This window comes from Phalangium opilio, unplaced genomic scaffold (genome assembly GCF_054372755.1).
Source record: "Phalangium opilio isolate 3A_F unplaced genomic scaffold, DU_Popi_V2 ptg000019l_1, whole genome shotgun sequence".
NCBI classification, from domain to species: domain Eukaryota; kingdom Metazoa; phylum Arthropoda; class Arachnida; order Opiliones; family Phalangiidae; genus Phalangium; species Phalangium opilio.
The window spans coordinates 5,704,611-5,723,007 of record NW_028324152.1 but is presented as its reverse complement, the minus strand read 5'-3'; the positions used below and the strand labels follow the sequence as shown (position 1 = coordinate 5,723,007).

The 18,397-nt window shown below is 37.4% G+C and overlaps 12 non-coding genes and 38 pseudogenes across 12 annotated transcripts; all 50 read right to left on the bottom strand.

Annotated features, from left to right (window-relative positions):
- Window positions 1–210: 210 nt before the first annotated feature.
- LOC149700653 (5S ribosomal RNA) lies at window positions 211–328 on the bottom strand (annotated as a pseudogene).
- A 136-nt stretch (window positions 329–464) lies between these two features.
- On the bottom strand, window positions 465–582 carry LOC149700652 (5S ribosomal RNA). The gene has a single exon (XR_016382276.1). It is a non-coding gene; the product is annotated as a 5S ribosomal RNA (ribosomal RNA).
- A 137-nt stretch (window positions 583–719) lies between these two features.
- On the bottom strand, window positions 720–838 carry LOC149700651 (5S ribosomal RNA; annotated as a pseudogene).
- A 122-nt stretch (window positions 839–960) lies between these two features.
- Window positions 961–1,063, bottom strand: LOC149700650 (5S ribosomal RNA; annotated as a pseudogene).
- Window positions 1,064–1,199: 136 nt separating this feature from the next.
- Window positions 1,200–1,318, bottom strand: LOC149700649 (5S ribosomal RNA; annotated as a pseudogene).
- Window positions 1,319–1,455: 137 nt separating this feature from the next.
- On the bottom strand, window positions 1,456–1,574 carry LOC149700648 (5S ribosomal RNA; annotated as a pseudogene).
- Window positions 1,575–1,697: 123 nt separating this feature from the next.
- On the bottom strand, window positions 1,698–1,800 carry LOC149700647 (5S ribosomal RNA; annotated as a pseudogene).
- A 134-nt stretch (window positions 1,801–1,934) lies between these two features.
- LOC149700646 (5S ribosomal RNA) lies at window positions 1,935–2,053 on the bottom strand. Its single transcript, XR_016382300.1, has one exon. It is a non-coding gene; the product is annotated as a 5S ribosomal RNA (ribosomal RNA).
- Window positions 2,054–2,191: 138 nt separating this feature from the next.
- LOC149700645 (5S ribosomal RNA) lies at window positions 2,192–2,310 on the bottom strand (annotated as a pseudogene).
- Window positions 2,311–2,671: 361 nt separating this feature from the next.
- On the bottom strand, window positions 2,672–2,789 carry LOC149700644 (5S ribosomal RNA; annotated as a pseudogene).
- A 135-nt stretch (window positions 2,790–2,924) lies between these two features.
- LOC149700643 (5S ribosomal RNA) lies at window positions 2,925–3,043 on the bottom strand. The gene has a single exon (XR_016382299.1). It is a non-coding gene; the product is annotated as a 5S ribosomal RNA (ribosomal RNA).
- Window positions 3,044–3,180: 137 nt separating this feature from the next.
- Window positions 3,181–3,299, bottom strand: LOC149700642 (5S ribosomal RNA; annotated as a pseudogene).
- A 122-nt stretch (window positions 3,300–3,421) lies between these two features.
- Window positions 3,422–3,524, bottom strand: LOC149700641 (5S ribosomal RNA; annotated as a pseudogene).
- Window positions 3,525–3,659: 135 nt separating this feature from the next.
- Window positions 3,660–3,778, bottom strand: LOC149700640 (5S ribosomal RNA). The gene has a single exon (XR_016382287.1). It is a non-coding gene; the product is annotated as a 5S ribosomal RNA (ribosomal RNA).
- A 136-nt stretch (window positions 3,779–3,914) lies between these two features.
- LOC149700639 (5S ribosomal RNA) lies at window positions 3,915–4,032 on the bottom strand (annotated as a pseudogene).
- Window positions 4,033–4,168: 136 nt separating this feature from the next.
- Window positions 4,169–4,286, bottom strand: LOC149700638 (5S ribosomal RNA; annotated as a pseudogene).
- Window positions 4,287–4,423: 137 nt separating this feature from the next.
- LOC149700637 (5S ribosomal RNA) lies at window positions 4,424–4,542 on the bottom strand (annotated as a pseudogene).
- A 122-nt stretch (window positions 4,543–4,664) lies between these two features.
- Window positions 4,665–4,767, bottom strand: LOC149700636 (5S ribosomal RNA; annotated as a pseudogene).
- A 136-nt stretch (window positions 4,768–4,903) lies between these two features.
- LOC149700635 (5S ribosomal RNA) lies at window positions 4,904–5,021 on the bottom strand (annotated as a pseudogene).
- Window positions 5,022–5,157: 136 nt separating this feature from the next.
- On the bottom strand, window positions 5,158–5,275 carry LOC149700634 (5S ribosomal RNA). The gene has a single exon (XR_016382275.1). It is a non-coding gene; the product is annotated as a 5S ribosomal RNA (ribosomal RNA).
- Window positions 5,276–5,411: 136 nt separating this feature from the next.
- LOC149700633 (5S ribosomal RNA) lies at window positions 5,412–5,514 on the bottom strand (annotated as a pseudogene).
- A 136-nt stretch (window positions 5,515–5,650) lies between these two features.
- LOC149700632 (5S ribosomal RNA) lies at window positions 5,651–5,768 on the bottom strand (annotated as a pseudogene).
- A 136-nt stretch (window positions 5,769–5,904) lies between these two features.
- LOC149700631 (5S ribosomal RNA) lies at window positions 5,905–6,022 on the bottom strand (annotated as a pseudogene).
- A 137-nt stretch (window positions 6,023–6,159) lies between these two features.
- LOC149700630 (5S ribosomal RNA) lies at window positions 6,160–6,278 on the bottom strand (annotated as a pseudogene).
- Window positions 6,279–6,400: 122 nt separating this feature from the next.
- On the bottom strand, window positions 6,401–6,503 carry LOC149700629 (5S ribosomal RNA; annotated as a pseudogene).
- Window positions 6,504–6,639: 136 nt separating this feature from the next.
- On the bottom strand, window positions 6,640–6,757 carry LOC149700628 (5S ribosomal RNA; annotated as a pseudogene).
- Window positions 6,758–6,893: 136 nt separating this feature from the next.
- Window positions 6,894–7,011, bottom strand: LOC149700627 (5S ribosomal RNA). The gene has a single exon (XR_016382273.1). It is a non-coding gene; the product is annotated as a 5S ribosomal RNA (ribosomal RNA).
- Window positions 7,012–7,147: 136 nt separating this feature from the next.
- LOC149700626 (5S ribosomal RNA) lies at window positions 7,148–7,266 on the bottom strand. Its single transcript, XR_016382281.1, has one exon. It is a non-coding gene; the product is annotated as a 5S ribosomal RNA (ribosomal RNA).
- Window positions 7,267–7,402: 136 nt separating this feature from the next.
- LOC149700625 (5S ribosomal RNA) lies at window positions 7,403–7,521 on the bottom strand (annotated as a pseudogene).
- Window positions 7,522–7,658: 137 nt separating this feature from the next.
- LOC149700624 (5S ribosomal RNA) lies at window positions 7,659–7,777 on the bottom strand (annotated as a pseudogene).
- Window positions 7,778–7,899: 122 nt separating this feature from the next.
- LOC149700623 (5S ribosomal RNA) lies at window positions 7,900–8,002 on the bottom strand (annotated as a pseudogene).
- Window positions 8,003–8,137: 135 nt separating this feature from the next.
- LOC149700622 (5S ribosomal RNA) lies at window positions 8,138–8,256 on the bottom strand. The gene has a single exon (XR_016382298.1). It is a non-coding gene; the product is annotated as a 5S ribosomal RNA (ribosomal RNA).
- Window positions 8,257–8,393: 137 nt separating this feature from the next.
- LOC149700621 (5S ribosomal RNA) lies at window positions 8,394–8,512 on the bottom strand (annotated as a pseudogene).
- Window positions 8,513–8,634: 122 nt separating this feature from the next.
- On the bottom strand, window positions 8,635–8,737 carry LOC149700620 (5S ribosomal RNA; annotated as a pseudogene).
- A 135-nt stretch (window positions 8,738–8,872) lies between these two features.
- Window positions 8,873–8,991, bottom strand: LOC149700619 (5S ribosomal RNA). Its single transcript, XR_016382297.1, has one exon. It is a non-coding gene; the product is annotated as a 5S ribosomal RNA (ribosomal RNA).
- A 137-nt stretch (window positions 8,992–9,128) lies between these two features.
- Window positions 9,129–9,247, bottom strand: LOC149700618 (5S ribosomal RNA; annotated as a pseudogene).
- A 122-nt stretch (window positions 9,248–9,369) lies between these two features.
- Window positions 9,370–9,472, bottom strand: LOC149700617 (5S ribosomal RNA; annotated as a pseudogene).
- Window positions 9,473–9,608: 136 nt separating this feature from the next.
- On the bottom strand, window positions 9,609–9,727 carry LOC149700616 (5S ribosomal RNA; annotated as a pseudogene).
- Window positions 9,728–9,864: 137 nt separating this feature from the next.
- On the bottom strand, window positions 9,865–9,983 carry LOC149700615 (5S ribosomal RNA; annotated as a pseudogene).
- Window positions 9,984–10,105: 122 nt separating this feature from the next.
- On the bottom strand, window positions 10,106–10,208 carry LOC149700614 (5S ribosomal RNA; annotated as a pseudogene).
- Window positions 10,209–10,343: 135 nt separating this feature from the next.
- Window positions 10,344–10,462, bottom strand: LOC149700613 (5S ribosomal RNA). Its single transcript, XR_016382295.1, has one exon. It is a non-coding gene; the product is annotated as a 5S ribosomal RNA (ribosomal RNA).
- A 137-nt stretch (window positions 10,463–10,599) lies between these two features.
- On the bottom strand, window positions 10,600–10,718 carry LOC149700612 (5S ribosomal RNA; annotated as a pseudogene).
- A 122-nt stretch (window positions 10,719–10,840) lies between these two features.
- On the bottom strand, window positions 10,841–10,943 carry LOC149700611 (5S ribosomal RNA; annotated as a pseudogene).
- Window positions 10,944–11,078: 135 nt separating this feature from the next.
- Window positions 11,079–11,197, bottom strand: LOC149700610 (5S ribosomal RNA). The gene has a single exon (XR_016382294.1). It is a non-coding gene; the product is annotated as a 5S ribosomal RNA (ribosomal RNA).
- Window positions 11,198–11,334: 137 nt separating this feature from the next.
- Window positions 11,335–11,453, bottom strand: LOC149700609 (5S ribosomal RNA; annotated as a pseudogene).
- Window positions 11,454–11,575: 122 nt separating this feature from the next.
- LOC149700608 (5S ribosomal RNA) lies at window positions 11,576–11,678 on the bottom strand (annotated as a pseudogene).
- A 135-nt stretch (window positions 11,679–11,813) lies between these two features.
- On the bottom strand, window positions 11,814–11,932 carry LOC149700607 (5S ribosomal RNA; annotated as a pseudogene).
- A 137-nt stretch (window positions 11,933–12,069) lies between these two features.
- On the bottom strand, window positions 12,070–12,188 carry LOC149700606 (5S ribosomal RNA; annotated as a pseudogene).
- A 122-nt stretch (window positions 12,189–12,310) lies between these two features.
- Window positions 12,311–12,413, bottom strand: LOC149700605 (5S ribosomal RNA; annotated as a pseudogene).
- A 135-nt stretch (window positions 12,414–12,548) lies between these two features.
- On the bottom strand, window positions 12,549–12,667 carry LOC149700604 (5S ribosomal RNA). Its single transcript, XR_016382199.1, has one exon. It is a non-coding gene; the product is annotated as a 5S ribosomal RNA (ribosomal RNA).
- Window positions 12,668–18,397: the final 5,730 nt, after the last annotated feature.

The window sequence follows — 18,397 nt, the reverse complement described above, 5'->3', positions numbered from 1 at the left end:
TGACTACGCTAGACGCTGCTTAACTTCGGTGACCGGACGAGAACCGGTGTTTTCAGCGTGATATGGCCGTTGCCGAGAGTGCTAGTTAATAATTCGAATTTAAATTAAGTGCGACAAATTAACCTTCATCTTTTTAAAACAATAACAAATCGAAAATATGTTTGCTTTTTTCATATCTATTTGAATTTAAAAGAGGAAAAAAAGTGAAAAAGTCAACGGCACGCAGTGTTCTAAGTGGTCTCCCTCCCAAGTACTGACTGCGCTCGACGCTGCTTAACTTCGGTGATCGGACGAGAACCGGTGTTTTCAGCGTGATATGGCTGTTGCCGAGAGTGTTAGTTAATAATTCGAATTTAAATTAAGTGCGACAAATTAACCTTCATCTTTTTAAAACAATAACAAATCGAAAATATGTTTGCTTTTTTCATATCTATTTGAATTTAAAAGAGGAAAAAAAGTGAAAAAGTCAACGGCACGCAGTGTTCTAAGTGGTCTCCCTCCCAAGTACTGACTGCGCTCGACGCTGCTTAACTTCGGTGATCGGACGAGAACCGGTGTTTTCAGCGTGATATGGCCGTTGCCGAGAGTGCTAGTTAATAATTCGAATTTAAATTAAGTGAGAGAAATTAACCTTCATCTTTTTAAAACAATAACAAAAAGAAAATATATTTGCTTTTTTCATATCTCTTGGAATTTAAAAGAGGAAAAAAAAGTGAAAAAGCCAACGGCACACAGTGTTCGTAAGTGGTCTCCCTCCCAAGTACTGACTGCGCTCGACGCTTTTTAACTTCGGTGATTGGACGAGAACCGGTGATTTCAGCGTGATATGGCCGTTGCCGAGAGTGCTATTTAATAATTTGAATTTAATTAACCTTCATCTTTATAAAACAATAACAAAAAGAAGATATGTTTGCTTTTTTCATATCTGGTGGAATTTAAAAGAGGAAACAAAAGTGAAAAAGCCAACGGCACGCAGAGTTTCCAAGTAATGACTGCGCTCGACGCTGCTTAACTTCGGTGATCGGACGAGAACCGGTGTTTTCAGCGTGATATGGCCGTTGCCGAGAGTGCTAGTTAATAATTCGAATTTAAATTAAGTGAGAGAAATTAACCTTCATCTTTTTAAAACAATAACAAAAAGAAAATATATTTGCTTTTTTCATATCTCTTGGAATTTAAAAGAGGAAAAAAAGTGAAAAAGCCAACGGCACGCAGTGTTCCTAAGTGGTCTCTCTCCCAAGTACTGACTGCGCTCGACGCTGCTTAACTTCGGTGATCGGACGAGAACCGGTGTTCTCAGCGTGATATGGCCGTTGCCGAGAGTACTAGTTAATAATTCGAATTTAAATTAAGTGAGACAAATTAACCTTCATCTTTTTAAAACAATAACAAAAAGAAAATATGTTTGCTCTTTTCATATCTATTGGAATTTAAAAGAGGAAAAAAAAGTGAAAAAGCCAACGGCACACAGTGTTCGTAAGTGGTCTCCCTCCCAAGTACTGACTGCGCTCGACGCTTTTTAACTTCGGTAATTGGACGAGAACCGGTGATTTCAGCGTGATATGGCCGTTGCCGAGAGTGCTATTTAATAATTTGAATTTAATTAACCTTCATCTTTATAAAACAATAACAAAAAGAAGATATGTTTGCTTTTTTTCATATCTGGTGGAATTCAAAAGAGGAAACAAAAGTGAAAAAGCCAACGGCACGCAGAGTTTCCAAGTAATGACTGCGCTCGACGCTGCTTAACTTCGGTGATCGGACGAGAACCGGTGTTTTCAGCGTGATATGGCCGTTGCCGAGAGTGCTAGTTAATAGTTCGAATTTAAATTAAGTGCGACAAATTAACCTTCATCTTTTTAAAACAATAACAAATATAAAATATGTTTGTTTTTTCATATCTATTGGAATTTAAAAGAGGAAAAAAAGTGAAAAGCCAACGGCACGCAGTGTTCCTAAGTGGTCTCCCTCTCAAGTACTGACTGCGCTCGACGCTGCTTAACTTCGGTGATCAGACGAGAACCGGTGTTCTCAGCGTGATATGGCCGTTGCCGAGAGTACTAGTTAATAATTCGAATTTAAATTAAGTGAGACAAATTAACCTTCATCTTTTTAAAACAATAACAAAAAGAAAATATGTTTGCTCTTTTCATATCTATTGGAATTTAAAAGAGGAAAAAAAAAGTGAAAAAGACAACGGCACACAGTGTTCCTAAGTGGTCTCCCTCCCAAGTACTGACTGCGCTCGACGCTTTTTAACTTCCGTGATTGGACGAGAACCGGTGTTTTCAGCGTGATATGGCCGTTGCCGAGAGTGCTATTTAATAATTTGAATTTAATTAAACTTCATCTTTATAAAACAATAACAAAAAGCAGATATGTTTGCTTTTTTCATATCTGGTGGAATTTAAAAGAGGAAACAAAAGTGAAAAAGCCAACGGCACGCAGAGTTTCCAAGTACTGACTACGCTCGACGCTGCTTAACTTCGGTGATCGGTGGAGAACCGGTGTTTTCAGCGTGATATTACCGTTGCCGAGAGTGCTAGTTAATAATTCGAATTTAAATTAAGTGCGACAAATTAACCTTCATCTTTTTAAAACAATAACAAATCGAAAATATGTTTGCTTTTTTCATATCTATTTGAATTTAAAAGAGGAAAAAAAGTGAAAAAGTCAACGGCACGCAGTGTTCTAAGTGGTCTCCCTCCCAAGTACTGACTGCGCTCGACGCTGCTTAACTTCGGTGATCGGACGAGAACCGGTGTTTTCAGCGTGGTATGGCCGTTGCCGAGAGTGCTAGTTAATAGTTCGAATTTAAATTAAGTGCGACAAATTAACCTTCATCTTTTTAAAACAATAACAAATATAAAATATGTTTGCTTTTTTCATATCTATTGGAATTTAAAAGAGGAAAAAAAGTGAAAAGCCAACGGCACGCAGTGTTCCTAAGTGGTCTCCCTCTCAAGTACTGACTGCGCTCGACGCTGCTTAACTTCGGTGATCAGACGAGAACCGGTGTTCTCAGCGTGATATGGCCGTTGCCGAGAGTACTAGTTAATAATTCGAATTTAAATTAAGTGAGACAAATTAACCTTCATCTTTTTAAAACAATAACAAAAAGAAAATATGTTTGCTCTTTTCATATCTATTGGAATTTAAAAGAGGAAAAAAAAGTGAAAAAGCCAACGGCACACAGTGTTCGTAAGTGGTCTCCCTCCCAAGTACTGACTGCGCTCGACGCTTTTTAACTTCGGTGATTGGACGAGAACCGGTGATTTCAGTGTGATATGGCCGTTGCCGAGAGTGCTATTTAATAATTTGAATTTAATTAACCTTCATCTTTATAAAACAATAACAAAAAGAAGATATGTTTGCTTTTTTCATATCTGGTGGAATTTAAAAGAGGAAACAAAAGTGAAAAAGCCAACGGCACGCAGAGTTTCCAAGTAATGACTGCGCTCGACGCTGCTTAACTTCGGTGATCGGACGAGAACCGGTGTTTTCAGCGTGATATGGCCGTTGCCGAGAGTGCTAGTTAATAGTTCGAATTTAAATTAAGTGCGACAAATTAACCTTCATCTTTTTAAAACAATAACAAATATAAAATATGTTTTCTTTTTTCATATCTATTGGAATTTAAAAGAGGAAAAAAAGTGAAAAGCCAACGGCACGCAGTGTTCCTAAGTGGTCTCCCTCTCAAGTACTGACTGCGCTCGACGCTGCTTAACTTCGGTGATCGGACGAGAACCGGTGTTTTCAGCGTGATATTACCGTTGCCGAGAGTGCTAGTTAATAATTCGAATTTAAATTAAGTGCGACAAATTAACCTTCATCTTTTTAAAACAATAACAAATCGAAAATATGTTTGCTTTTTTCATATCTATTTGAATTTAAAAGAGGAAAAAAAGTGAAAAAGTCAACGGCACGCAGTGTTCAAAGTGGTCTCCCTCCCAAGTACTGACTGCGCTCGACGCTGCTTAACTTCGGTGATCGGACGAGAACCGGTGTTTTCAGCGTGATATGGCTGTTGCCGAGAGTGTTAGTTAATAATTCGAATTTAAATTAAGTGCGACAAATTAACCTTCATCTTTTTAAAACAATAACAAATCGAAAATATGTTTGCTTTTTTCATATCTATTTGAATTTAAAAGAGGAAAAAAAGTGAAAAAGTCAACGGCACGCAGTGTTCTAAGTGGTCTCCCTCCCAAGTACTGACTGCGCTCAACGCTGCTTAACTTCGGTGATCGGACGAGAACCGGTGTTCTCAGCGTGATATGGCCGTTGCCGAGAGTACTAGTTAATAATTCGAATTTAAATTAAGTGAGACAAATTAACCTTCATCTTTTTAAAACAATAACAAAAAGAAAATATGTTTGCTCTTTTCATATCTATTGGAATTCAAAAGAGGAAAAAAAAGTGAAAAAGCCAACGGCACACAGTGTTCGTAAGTGGTCTCCCTCCCAAGTACTGACTGCGCTCGACGCTTTTTAACTTCGGTGATTGGACGAGAACCGGTGTTTTCAGCGTGATATGGCCGTTGCCGAGAGTGCTATTTAATAATTTGAATTTAATTAAACTTCATCTTTATAAAACAATAACAAAAAGCAGATATGTTTGCTTTTTTCATATCTGGTGGAATTTAAAAGAGGAAACAAAAGTGAAAAAGCCAACGGCACGCAGAGTTTCCAAGTACTGACTACGCTAGACGCTGCTTAACTTCGGTGATCGGACGAGAACCGGTGTTTTCAGCGTGATATGGCCGTTGCCGAGAGTGCTAGTTAATAATTCGAATTTAAATTAAGTGCGGCAAATTAACCTTCATCTTTTTAAAACAATAACAAATCGAAAATATGTTTGCTTTTTTCATATCTATTTGAATTTAAAAGAGGAAAAAAAGTGAAAAAGTCAACGGCACGCAGTGTTCTAAGTGGTCTCCCTCCCAAGTACTGACTGCGCTCGACGCTGCTTAACTTCGGTGATCGGACGAGAACCGGTGTTTTCAGCGTGATATGGCTGTTGCCGAGAGTGTTAGTTAATAATTCGAATTTAAATTAAGTGCGACAAATTAACCTTCATCTTTTTAAAACAATAACAAATCGAAAATATGTTTGCTTTTTTCATATCTATTTGAATTTAAAAGAGGAAAAAAAGTGAAAAAGTCAACGGCACGCAGTGTTCTAAGTGGTCTCCCTCCCAAGTACTGACTGCGCTCGACGCTGCTTAACTTCGGTGATCGGACGAGAACCGGTGTTTTCAGCGTGATATGGCCGTTGCCGAGAGTGCTAGTTAATAATTCGAATTTAAATTAAGTGAGAGAAATTAACCTTCATCTTTTTAAAACAATAACAAAAAGAAAATATATTTGCTTTTTTCATATCTCTTGGAATTTAAAAGAGGAAAAAAAGTGAAAAAGCCAACGGCACGCAGAGTTTCCAAGTACTGACTACGCTAGACGCTGCTTAACTTCGGTGATCGGACGAGAACCGGTGTTTTCAGCGTGATATGGCCGTTGCCGAGAGTGCTAGTTAATAATTCGAATTTAAATTAAGTGCGACAAATTAACCTTCATCTTTTTAAAACAATAACAAATCGAAAATATGTTTGCTTTTTTCATATCTATTTGAATTTAAAAGAGGAAAAAAAGTGAAAAAGTCAACGGCACGCAGTGTTCAAAGTGGTCTCCCTCCCAAGTACTGACTGCGCTCGACGCTGCTTAACTTCGGTGATCGGACGAGAACCGGTGTTTTCAGCGTGATATGGCTGTTGCCGAGAGTGTTAGTTAATAATTCGAATTTAAATTAAGTGCGACAAATTAACCTTCATCTTTTTAAAACAATAACAAATCGAAAATATGTTTGCTTTTTTCATATCTATTTGAATTTAAAAGAGGAAAAAAAGTGAAAAAGTCAACGGCACGCAGTGTTCTAAGTGGTCTCCCTCCCAAGTACTGACTGCGCTCAACGCTGCTTAACTTCGGTGATCGGACGAGAACCGGTGTTCTCAGCGTGATATGGCCGTTGCCGAGAGTACTAGTTAATAATTCGAATTTAAATTAAGTGAGACAAATTAACCTTCATCTTTTTAAAACAATAACAAAAAGAAAATATGTTTGCTCTTTTCATATCTATTGGAATTCAAAAGAGGAAAAAAAAGTGAAAAAGCCAACGGCACACAGTGTTCGTAAGTGGTCTCCCTCCCAAGTACTGACTGCGCTCGACGCTTTTTAACTTCGGTGATTGGACGAGAACCGGTGTTTTCAGCGTGATATGGCCGTTGCCGAGAGTGCTATTTAATAATTTGAATTTAATTAAACTTCATCTTTATAAAACAATAACAAAAAGCAGATATGTTTGCTTTTTTCATATCTGGTGGAATTTAAAAGAGGAAACAAAAGTGAAAAAGCCAACGGCACGCAGAGTTTCCAAGTACTGACTACGCTAGACGCTGCTTAACTTCGGTGATCGGACGAGAACCGGTGTTTTCAGCGTGATATGGCCGTTGCCGAGAGTGCTAGTTAATAATTCGAATTTAAATTAAGTGCGACAAATTAACCTTCATCTTTTTAAAACAATAACAAATCGAAAATATGTTTGCTTTTTTCATATCTATTTGAATTTAAAAGAGGAAAAAAAGTGAAAAAGTCAACGGCACGCAGTGTTCTAAGTGGTCTCCCTCCCAAGTACTGACTGCGCTCGACGCTGCTTAACTTCGGTGATCGGACGAGAACCGGTGTTTTCAGCGTGATATGGCTGTTGCCGAGAGTGTTAGTTAATAATTCGAATTTAAATTAAGTGCGACAAATTAACCTTCATCTTTTTAAAACAATAACAAATCGAAAATATGTTTGCTTTTTTCATATCTATTTGAATTTAAAAGAGGAAAAAAAGTGAAAAAGTCAACGGCACGCAGTGTTCTAAGTGGTCTCCCTCCCAAGTACTGACTGCGCTCGACGCTGCTTAACTTCGGTGATCGGACGAGAACCGGTGTTTTCAGCGTGATATGGCCGTTGCCGAGAGTGCTAGTTAATAATTCGAATTTAAATTAAGTGAGAGAAATTAACCTTCATCTTTTTAAAACAATAACAAAAAGAAAATATATTTGCTTTTTTCATATCTCTTGGAATTTAAAAGAGGAAAAAAAGTGAAAAAGCCAACGGCACGCAGTGTTCCTAAGTGGTCTCCCTCCCAAGTACTGAATGCGCTCAACGCTGCTTAACTTCGGTGATCGGACGAGAACCGGTGTTCTCAGCGTGATATGGCCGTTGCCGAGAGTACTAGTTAATAATTCGAATTTAAATTAAGTGCGACAAATTAACCTTAATCTTTTTAAAACAATAACAAATATAAAATATGTTTGCTTTTTTCATATCTATTGGAATTTAAAAGAGGAAAAAAAGTTAACAAGCCAACGGCACGCAGTGTTCCTAAGTGGTCTCCCTCCCAAGTACTGACTGCGCTCGACGCTTCTTAACTTCGGTGATCGGACGAGAACCGGTGTTCTCAGCGTGATATGGCCGTTGCCGAGAGTACTAGTTAATAATTCGAATTTAAATTAAGTGAGACAAATTAACCTTCATCTTTTTAAAACAATAACAAAAAGAAAATATGTTTGCTCTTTTCATATCTATTGGAATTCAAAAGAGGAAAAAAAAGTGAAAAAGCCAACGGCACACAGTGTTCGTAAGTGGTCTCCCTCCCAAGTACTGACTGCGCTCGACGCTTTTTAACTTCGGTGATTGGACGAGAACCGGTGTTTTCAGCGTGATATGGCCGTTGCCGAGAGTGCTATTTAATAATTTGAATTTAATTAACCTTCATCTTTATAAAACAATAACAAAAAGAAGATATGTTTGCTTTTTTCATATCTGGTGGAATTTAAAAGAGGAAACAAAAGTGAAAAAGCCAACGGCACGCAGAGTTTCCAAGTACTGACTGCGCTCGACGCTGCTTAACTTCGGTGATCGAACGAGAACCGGTGTTTTCAGCGTGATATGGCCGTTGCCGAGAGTGCTAGTTAATAGTTCGAATTTAAATTAAGTGCGACAAATTAACCTTCATCTTTTTAAAACAATAACAAATATAAAATATGTTTGCTTTTTTCATATCTATTGGAATTTAAAAGAGGAAAAAAAGTGAAAAGCCAACGGCACGCAGTGTTCCTAAGTGGTCTCCCTCTCAAGTACTGACTGCGCTCGACGCTGCTTAACTTCGGTGATCAGACGAGAACCGGTGTTCTCAGCGTGATATGGCCGTTGCCGAGAGTACTAGTTAATAATTCGAATTTAAATTAAGTGAGACAAATTAACCTTCATCTTTTTAAAACAATAACAAAAAGAAAATATGTTTGCTCTTTTCATATCTATTGGAATTCAAAAGAGGAAAAAAAAGTGAAAAAGCCAACGGCACACAGTGTTCGTAAGTGGTCTCCCTCCCAAGTACTGACTGCGCTCGACGCTTTTTAACTTCGGTGATTGGACGAGAACCGGTGTTTTCAGCGTGATATGGCCGTTGCCGAGAGTGCTATTTAATAATTTGAATTTAATTAACCTTCATCTTTATAAAACAATAACAAAAAGAAGATATGTTTGCTTTTTTCATATCTGGTGGAATTTAAAAGAGGAAACAAAAGTGAAAAAGCCAACGGCACGCAGAGTTTCCAAGTACTGACTGCGCTCGACGCTGCTTAACTTCGGCGATCGAACGAGAACCGGTGTTTTCAGCGTGATATGGCCGTTGCCGAGAGTGCTAGTTAATAGTTCGAATTTAAATTAAGTGCGACAAATTAACCTTCATCTTTTTAAAACAATAACAAATATAAAATATGTTTGCTTTTTTCATATCTATTGGAATTTAAAAGAGGAAAAAAAGTGAAAAGCCAACGGCACGCAGTGTTCCTAAGTGGTCTCCCTCTCAAGTACTGACTGCGCTCGACGCTGCTTAACTTCGGTGATCAGACGAGAACCGGTGTTCTCAGCGTGATATGGCCGTTGCCGAGAGTACTAGTTAATAATTCGAATTTAAATTAAGTGAGACAAATTAACCTTCATCTTTTTAAAACCATAACAAAAAGAAAATATGTTTGCTCTTTTCATATCTATTGGAATTCAAAAGAGGAAAAAAAAGTGAAAAAGCCAACGGCACACAGTGTTCGTAAGTGTTCTCCCTCCCAAGTACTGACTGCGCTCGACGCTTTTTAACTTCGGTGATTGGACGAGAACCGGTGTTTTCAGCGTGATATGGCCGTTGCCGAGAGTGCTATTTAATAATTTGAATTTAATTAACCTTCATCTTTATAAAACAATAACAAAAAGAAGATATGTTTGCTTTTTTCATATCTGGTGGAATTTAAAAGAGGAAACAAAAGTGAAAAAGCCAACGGCACGCAGAGTTTCCAAGTACTGACTGCGCTCGACGCTGCTTAACTTCGGTGATCGAACGAGAACCGGTGTTTTCAGCGTGATATGGCCGTTGCCGAGAGTGCTAGTTAATAGTTCGAATTTAAATTAAGTGCGACAAATTAACCTTAATCTTTTTAAAACAATAACAAATATAAAATATGTTTGCTTTTTTCATATCTATTGGAATTTAAAAGAGGAAAAAAAGTTAACAAGCCAACGGCACGCAGTGTTCCTAAGTGGTCTCCCTCCCAAGTACTGACTGCGCTCGACGCTTCTTAACTTCGGTGATCGGACGAGAACCGGTGTTCTCAGCGTGATATGGCCGTTGCCGAGAGTACTAGTTAATAATTCGAATTTAAATTAAGTGAGACAAATTAACCTTCATCTTTTTAAAACAATAACAAAAAGAAAATATGTTTGCTCTTTTCATATCTATTGGAATTCAAAAGAGGAAAAAAAAGTGAAAAAGCCAACGGCACACAGTGTTCGTAAGTGGTCTCCCTCCCAAGTACTGACTGCGCTCGACGCTTTTTAACTTCGGTGATTGGACGAGAACCGGTGTTTTCAGCGTGATATGGCCGTTGCCGAGAGTGCTATTTAATAATTTGAATTTAATTAACCTTCATCTTTATAAAACAATAACAAAAAGAAGATATGTTTGCTTTTTTCATATCTGGTGGAATTTAAAAGAGGAAACAAAAGTGAAAAAGCCAACGGCACGCAGAGTTTCCAAGTACTGACTGCGCTCGACGCTGCTTAACTTCGGTGATCGAACGAGAACCGGTGTTTTCAGCGTGATATGGCCGTTGCCGAGAGTGCTAGTTAATAGTTCGAATTTAAATTAAGTGCGACAAATTAACCTTCATCTTTTTAAAACAATAACAAATATAAAATATGTTTGCTTTTTTCATATCTATTGGAATTTAAAAGAGGAAAAAAAGTGAAAAGCCAACGGCACGCAGTGTTCCTAAGTGGTCTCCCTCTCAAGTACTGACTGCGCTCGACGCTGCTTAACTTCGGTGATCAGACGAGAACCGGTGTTCTCAGCGTGATATGGCCGTTGCCGAGAGTACTAGTTAATAATTCGAATTTAAATTAAGTGAGACAAATTAACCTTCATCTTTTTAAAACAATAACAAAAAGAAAATATGTTTGCTCTTTTCATATCTATTGGAATTCAAAAGAGGAAAAAAAAGTGAAAAAGCCAACGGCACACAGTGTTCGTAAGTGGTCTCCCTCCCAAGTACTGACTGCGCTCGACGCTTTTTAACTTCGGTGATTGGACGAGAACCGGTGTTTTCAGCGTGATATGGCCGTTGCCGAGAGTGCTATTTAATAATTTGAATTTAATTAACCTTCATCTTTATAAAACAATAACAAAAAGAAGATATGTTTGCTTTTTTCATATCTGGTGGAATTTAAAAGAGGAAACAAAAGTGAAAAAGCCAACGGCACGCAGAGTTTCCAAGTACTGACTGCGCTCGACGCTGCTTAACTTCGGCGATCGAACGAGAACCGGTGTTTTCAGCGTGATATGGCCGTTGCCGAGAGTGCTAGTTAATAGTTCGAATTTAAATTAAGTGCGACAAATTAACCTTCATCTTTTTAAAACAATAACAAATATAAAATATGTTTGCTTTTTTCATATCTATTGGAATTTAAAAGAGGAAAAAAAGTGAAAAGCCAACGGCACGCAGTGTTCCTAAGTGGTCTCCCTCTCAAGTACTGACTGCGCTCGACGCTGCTTAACTTCGGTGATCAGACGAGAACCGGTGTTCTCAGCGTGATATGGCCGTTGCCGAGAGTACTAGTTAATAATTCGAATTTAAATTAAGTGAGACAAATTAACCTTCATCTTTTTAAAACAATAACAAAAAGAAAATATGTTTGCTCTTTTCATATCTATTGGAATTCAAAAGAGGAAAAAAAAGTGAAAAAGCCAACGGCACACAGTGTTCGTAAGTGTTCTCCCTCCCAAGTACTGACTGCGCTCGACGCTTTTTAACTTCGGTGATTGGACGAGAACCGGTGTTTTCAGCGTGATATGGCCGTTGCCGAGAGTGCTATTTAATAATTTGAATTTAATTAACCTTCATCTTTATAAAACAATAACAAAAAGAAGATATGTTTGCTTTTTTCATATCTGGTGGAATTTAAAAGAGGAAACAAAAGTGAAAAAGCCAACGGCACGCAGAGTTTCCAAGTACTGACTGCGCTCGACGCTGCTTAACTTCGGTGATCGAACGAGAACCGGTGTTTTCAGCGTGATATGGCCGTTGCCGAGAGTGCTAGTTAATAGTTCGAATTTAAATTAAGTGCGACAAATTAACCTTCATCTTTTTAAAACAATAACAAATATAAAATATGTTTGCTTTTTTCATATCTATTGGAATTTAAAAGAGGAAAAAAAGTGAAAAGCCAACGGCACGCAGTGTTCCTAAGTGGTCTCCCTCTCAAGTACTGACTGCGCTCGGTGCTGCTTAACTTCGGTGATCAGACGAGAACCGGTGTTCTCAGCGTGATATGGCCGTTGCCGAGAGTACTAGTTAATAATTCGAATTTAAATTAAGTGAGACAAATTAACCTTCATCTTTTTAAAACAATAACAAAAAGAAAATATGTTTGCTCTTTTCATATCTATTGGAATTTAAAAGAGGAAAAAAAAGTGAAAAAGCCAACGGCACACAGTGTTCGTAAGTGGTCTCCCTCCCAAGTACTGACTGCGCTCGACGCTTTTTAACTTCGGTGATTGGACGAGAACCGGTGATTTCAGCGTGATATGGCCGTTGCCGAGAGTGCTATTTAATAATTTGAATTTAATTAACCTTCATCTTTATAAAACAATAACAAAAAGAAGATATGTTTGCTTTTTTCATATCTGGTGGAATTTAAAAGAGGAAACAAAAGTGAAAAAGCCAACGGCACGCAGAGTTTCCAAGTAGTGACTGCGCTCGACGCTGCTTAACTTCGGTGATCGGACGAGAACCGGTGTTTTCAGCGTGATATGGCCGTTGCCGAGAGTGCTAGTTAATAGTTCAAATTTAAATTAAGTGCGACAAATTAACCTTCATCTTTTTAAAACAATAACAAATATAAAATATGTTTGCTTTTTTCATATCTATTGGAATTTAAAAGAGGAAAAAAAGTGAAAAGCCAACGGCACGCAGTGTTCCTAAGTGGTCTCCCTCTCAAGTACTGACTGCGCTCGACGCTGCTTAACTTCGGTGATCGGACGAGAACCGGTGTTCTCAGCGTGATATGGCCGTTGCCGAGAGTACTACACTCTAAGAAATAAGCGTTCAATGGGGTTCAGGGGTAGTTCAAAATTGAACCCCACGATCCTAAGTTGAACAGTGGTTGTTCAGAGGTTCATCAGATTTCAAAAAGCGTTCACACAGATGAAAAGCGTTCAATCTAGAACACTGGTTAATCCGCGTCTTGCGTTACCTTGGAAACCCCTTGTGGGGACACCTAGAGGGGGAGTTATTCGCAACGAAAAGTTACTATAGGGGGCGCTAGTGAGATATCCAAGAAGGTGCAATGTCAAGGAAACAAAAACCAAGGGTGTACCTAGGTTATGCATGGTAAACTTTTGTTTCGCTGATTATATGCTCGTAATTAAGCTATAGTTTAACGATGGTTACTTACTGCTGCGTGTATAGGTGAAAAAACAATGGTACAATGGAGAAAACGCGGTTTCACAAGTTTCCTCGCGATCCAAAGGTAGTAAAACAATGGGATGTTGCTTTAAAAATGGGAAAACGACACACTAAATTTATGGTAGTCTGCTCCCATAATTTTGTAGAAAATTCTAAATAATTAATTAGAATTTTAGACTTAATTATTAATTACCATTTTTGACTTAAAAAATAAGTTACAAATGATTGTTAATTAGCATTTTTGACCAGTTGATATGACCAGACGTTTATTTTGTACTGAACTTCAGATAATATCAAAAGAACGTAATTAAAAAATTACAATTTATTTTCATTCATTCTTTCATTTTAAAATATACCATTTAATTTTAGGAACCCGAAATTATTCACAGTAGGTAATATCACAGTTTCTTCCTCCATTTTAGGAACGAATCCAATTCTCTGAACTTTTTCATTAAGTTTCTTTTCAAAAGCATCAATAGCATGTTTCTCTTTACGATGCCATAATGAGTGTTTTGGTTGTCGGAAAATTTTGAATCCAGAGTTTTTCTGATTTTTTTCTGATGGGTCTTTAGGAAAATAAGTATAATATACATAACAAATACTGCCAGTGAAACGCTTTTTCCTTTCATTTTTCCACAAAGGATCATTTTGACTCTCCGTCTTTATGGCAATAGCGACAGCTTTCTCAATTGATAAACAAACTTCTTTATCATAAAATGATTTCTCGTCATCTTTTAATACGTTTAGACTTAATTAAATTTTTTCGCTTAAATTTAAATGAGAAAAATCTACTCGATCCATTAGGATATTGAAAAACTGGGTCATTGTTGACTTTTGTCAGAAGAAACATTTTTAACGGAAATGGAACATTCTGTTAAAATCTTTCCTTCATGACTCTCCTCTAGCCGTCTCTTCTTGATCCGTAAAAGTTTTCGCTGGGTTCAATATGATTTTGAAGAGCTGTGTCATAATTTGTACTAGCTAAGAGCGATTCTAAAATGAGCTTTTGTTTTGACTCATCAAAATGAACAATTTGATACTTAGGTGCTGCGATGCAGCATAACTGGTAAATTGTGATAAACAGTTCTTCCTTGATGCAATGTAATCCATAATTTTAACAAGAGAGAGAGAAACAGGAACTGAAATTAAAAAAAAAATGTATCAGCAATTTGCCTAGCTCAGTTACAACCTATTGCTATGGGCAAGGCTTAGATCATAATAGGGATTGTTTGGTTGTATTTCTAAATTAAAAAAGAAAAAGAGCTTACCATTATTATCTGCAGCAACCTGCAGCTCATCCATTTCAAAATATATCCAGACAATAAAATTCCAATCCGAAAAACCAGTAAAAACTAAAGAGTTAATTTTCGTATAAACCTACCAACACGTGAAAATCTCAACGATTGTCCTTAAGATCAAGCTTTCAATATTTCTCGCTAGGTTACGCCACGGCCAACTTAGATTTTCTCGCCTGTACAGGCGACGAAGGAGATGATCTAAGTTGGCCGTGGTTACGCTACTAAAACTTTTCCCTGCGAATTCCTTCTGTCCAGCACAGTCTGGGAGTGGCCCGTGGGGACAGGATCTCAACGGATTGTGAATTTCTTTGTCATTTTTGGGAAACGTTAATTACGAGTAAGCGCGTTCAGCCTAACATAACGGTGGCTACGTGAATCTTAATAAAGTAGTTTGGTTTCTTCCTCTTCAATCAACTCAAAATCAAGATATTTATTGAAGATATATCTCAGGTATGTTCTTTTTGTTTTACATATTTAAACTAAGATACCAAATCATTTTAGTCTTTACAATTTTATATGAGAGTAGGGTATTATCAACCCTTTTGAACTCTCCATAGGCCGTAATTCAGTCAAAGGCAGGGAACCGAAATTATACTATCGATATTTAATGCCGCTTTAAATCACTAGTAATAATACAATTAAGCTTGGATTAAATTTCTTAATATATAAAAGTATTAAATCAAAATGGCACCTGGTCTCCTTGTGTAAAGGTATTAATCCTCCTAGTCTGAAAACTATGTATTTACCATTGTTCGGAACCCTTACATTTCTTAAAACTCAACGTGGTACTTTCGGCTATGGGGGTTTACGGAATTTTTTCTTATTCTAAGAAACATGAACAAACATTCCTTCTTCCTAGGGGCCGGGAGGGCAGAAAATAGCCTGGTATCAAAAGCCGGTTTGGGGTTCGCAACAGCGTTAGGTCAGGGAGAGAGAATCAGCATAGGCAGCCGTGATCCATGCGTGGTGAAAACGGGGGTAAATGTACGGTACACCGCGGTGCCTATGCGCTGCTTTCTCGTGCACATTTGAGGTAGGGGATGACAGAGATAAGGCAAGGAGGTCAATGCCCCATGCGTAAAGGACTAAAACTAAACGACGAAACGTACCGAAAATTGTTTTTACTACCCCTATTTTCCAGCTTTTTGGCGGATTTTATAAAACTCGTTTCTATCTCCCTCTTTCTCTCCTCTCTGGTTAGGTACCCGTCTCCGCTGACGTGGCAAACCCTATCTCACCGGATCTAACCCCTTTCGGTCTATTGAAGGGGTTCGACCCCTTTTTCATATTGCTCTATGTGTAGTACTGGAGCCAAATTAAACAAGTAGGCCAATTAAATACCTATCTTTCGCATGGTCCATTTTTGGTTAGAATACGCAATACATATTTTTCGGAAACATGTTACCAGTCAGCGGTGCGTCTTTGACTGTATGGTTTATGGTAATGAAAATTAAATTAAACTTGATTGTTTATAATTTATTCAATTTTCTAAGGACTACTTGCAACAGAATCTCAACCGAAAATCCGACTGCTGCGTATAGATAAAGTTAAGTACTTAATTTTTTTACCTTACTATATTGCCAGGCCTAAGGTTTTCTTATTTCGTTATTTAAACGTAATATTTAAGCCATATATGGGATACACGTGTGCAATATGCAATGGTCACAGGCGTACCCCTCAAGGGTGGTTAAAACATATCCGAACCAAACACAAACACGAACCAAATCGTCTTTTTAAGTGTTCTCTTACACAAACATGTCTAACAATAACTAGAAACTATGAAGCTTTGAGAAAACATGTTTATAGGAAACATTTTCGAAATGGTCTGTTCATTAAAGAACCAAATATAGTGGAAGCGGCCCCCATAATTAACCCTGACTTTCCTGAACTGAATCCTTTCCATGATCAAACTGATAATGACTCCGATTCTTCTTCTGAATCTTCGAATTGTCAAAACAGTCTCGAAAACCTTCAAAGAAATGCTGCTTTGTTGATATTAGAAATGCGCGAAAAACACAAGTTACCTATATCAGCTGCTACAGCTTTGTCGAATAAGATTGCTGATTTAGCTCAGAGTTGCATTGAGTATAGCATTGATTCAAACAGGGGGGTAATAGACGGGGATAGCCATTTAATAGCTTCTAATATATCACAGTCTTTGACAAGCATTATAAAAAGCGACTACATACTTTTAAAATATTGCAAAAATCATTTGAGTCTTGTAGAAGCAATTGATTATGTTCTAGGTACAAAGAGAATAAATAACAAAGTGTACAAAGACACATTTAGTTATGTTCCAATTAAAAGTATCTTGAAACATTTATTAAGTCATAGTGATGTCTGGTCCGAACTTAATAAGGAAAAGCGTATCGTTGGAGGACAATTTTTAGCGGACTTTGTTGATGGAAGTCTATGTAAAAATAACCCAAGTTTTGAAAATGATCCCTATCATTTAAGATTGCACCTCTACATAGACGAGGTAGAACTTGTGAACCCTCTAGGGGCTAAAAGAGGAAAGCATAAGGTGTCATTTGTGTATTATTCAGTTGGTAATTTCCACCCTTCCTTCCGAAGCAAGTTGAGTAGCATAAATTTAGCCCTTTGTGTTAGGTATAATCTGATTGGAAGTTACGGGTATTCTAAAGTTCTTAAACCACTTTTGGATGATCTATTAGATTTGCACAATGAAGGTTTTTTGTTAAATAATCATTTAATCCGCGCTTCAGTTGCTACGATATCTGGTGACAATTTATCTAGCCATGGCATTGGTGGCTTTAGGCAGAGTTTTTCCAATGGTAGAATATGTCGACATTGCATGATTTCAAAAGATAGAATTGCTGAGTGTTTTGATGAGAATAAAATGGTCTTGAGAACCGAAGAAGTCCACACATATCATTTGCAGGGTGTGCTAGAAAATCCCGAAAATATTGCTTTATATGGTGTTTCTGGGCCCTCCCCATTTACAATATTGCCTTATTTTGAATGCACTAATGCATTTCCACCAGATATTATGCATGATTTTTTCGAGGGTGTTGTTCCGCTCTTTATTAAGCATTTAGTTGTTCATTTGGTCCGTGAAAAACTACTAACTTTAGATCAATTTAATTCCGTCATTCAAAATTTTACATATGGGGACATTTACATTAAAAATAAACCGGTTCCCATGTCTAAGTCCATATTGACCGAAAAAGGAAAGCTAGTCGGATCAGCAGCACAGAAGATGTGTTTATTGCATTTTTTCCCTTTAATGTTTGGGACATATGTACCCGAACGCGATAAGCTTTGGATTCTCTTACTTATATTAGTTGAAATAGGGGAAATTATTTGCGCTCCTGTCGTTGATAAATCTTGGCTGTCATATCTGTATGACATAATAAATGATTTTTGCAATCTGTTGAAGGAAGTGCCAAATTTTAATTTTATTCCTAAACTCCATTACTTGGTTCATTATCCCAGACTTATCCAAAAATATGGGCCCTTAATTAGATTATGGTGCATGCGGTTTGAAGCTAAACACCAATACTTCAAAACCATAGCAAATTCATCCCGAAATTACCGAAATATTTGTAGGACTCTAGCTAAAAGGCATCAGATGCTCCAATGTTATGAAAGGTGTGGAGAAGAAGGTTTTGAGAACGGTTACTCCGTACAATATAATAAACTAAAATATAGTAGTTTACCTTCCAGTTTAAAATTGTTTGTGAAAGAGTACCTCAATCTTCAATCTGATCCCAAATTTACCAATTTAGCCTCGGTTCTTACTGTTTCGTCAGTTACATATAAACCTACTTATATTTTCCCTATTTCTCTTACTGAAGAAGACATTCCGATTTTTTTTAAGATTAGCTATGTTATTCAAATTAGCGGCAAGTGGCACCTTTTAGGTAGACTTTTAAAATGCAAAGCTTACGTAAAACATTACCGTTGTTATTATGTTGAAGAAGTTAACTCTTGGTATGCTTTAAATCCTGGGGATGAAATTGATAGTAGCGCACTGTTATCTTACAAACTTGCTTCTGAGATTGTCATTTGTTTAAACCACA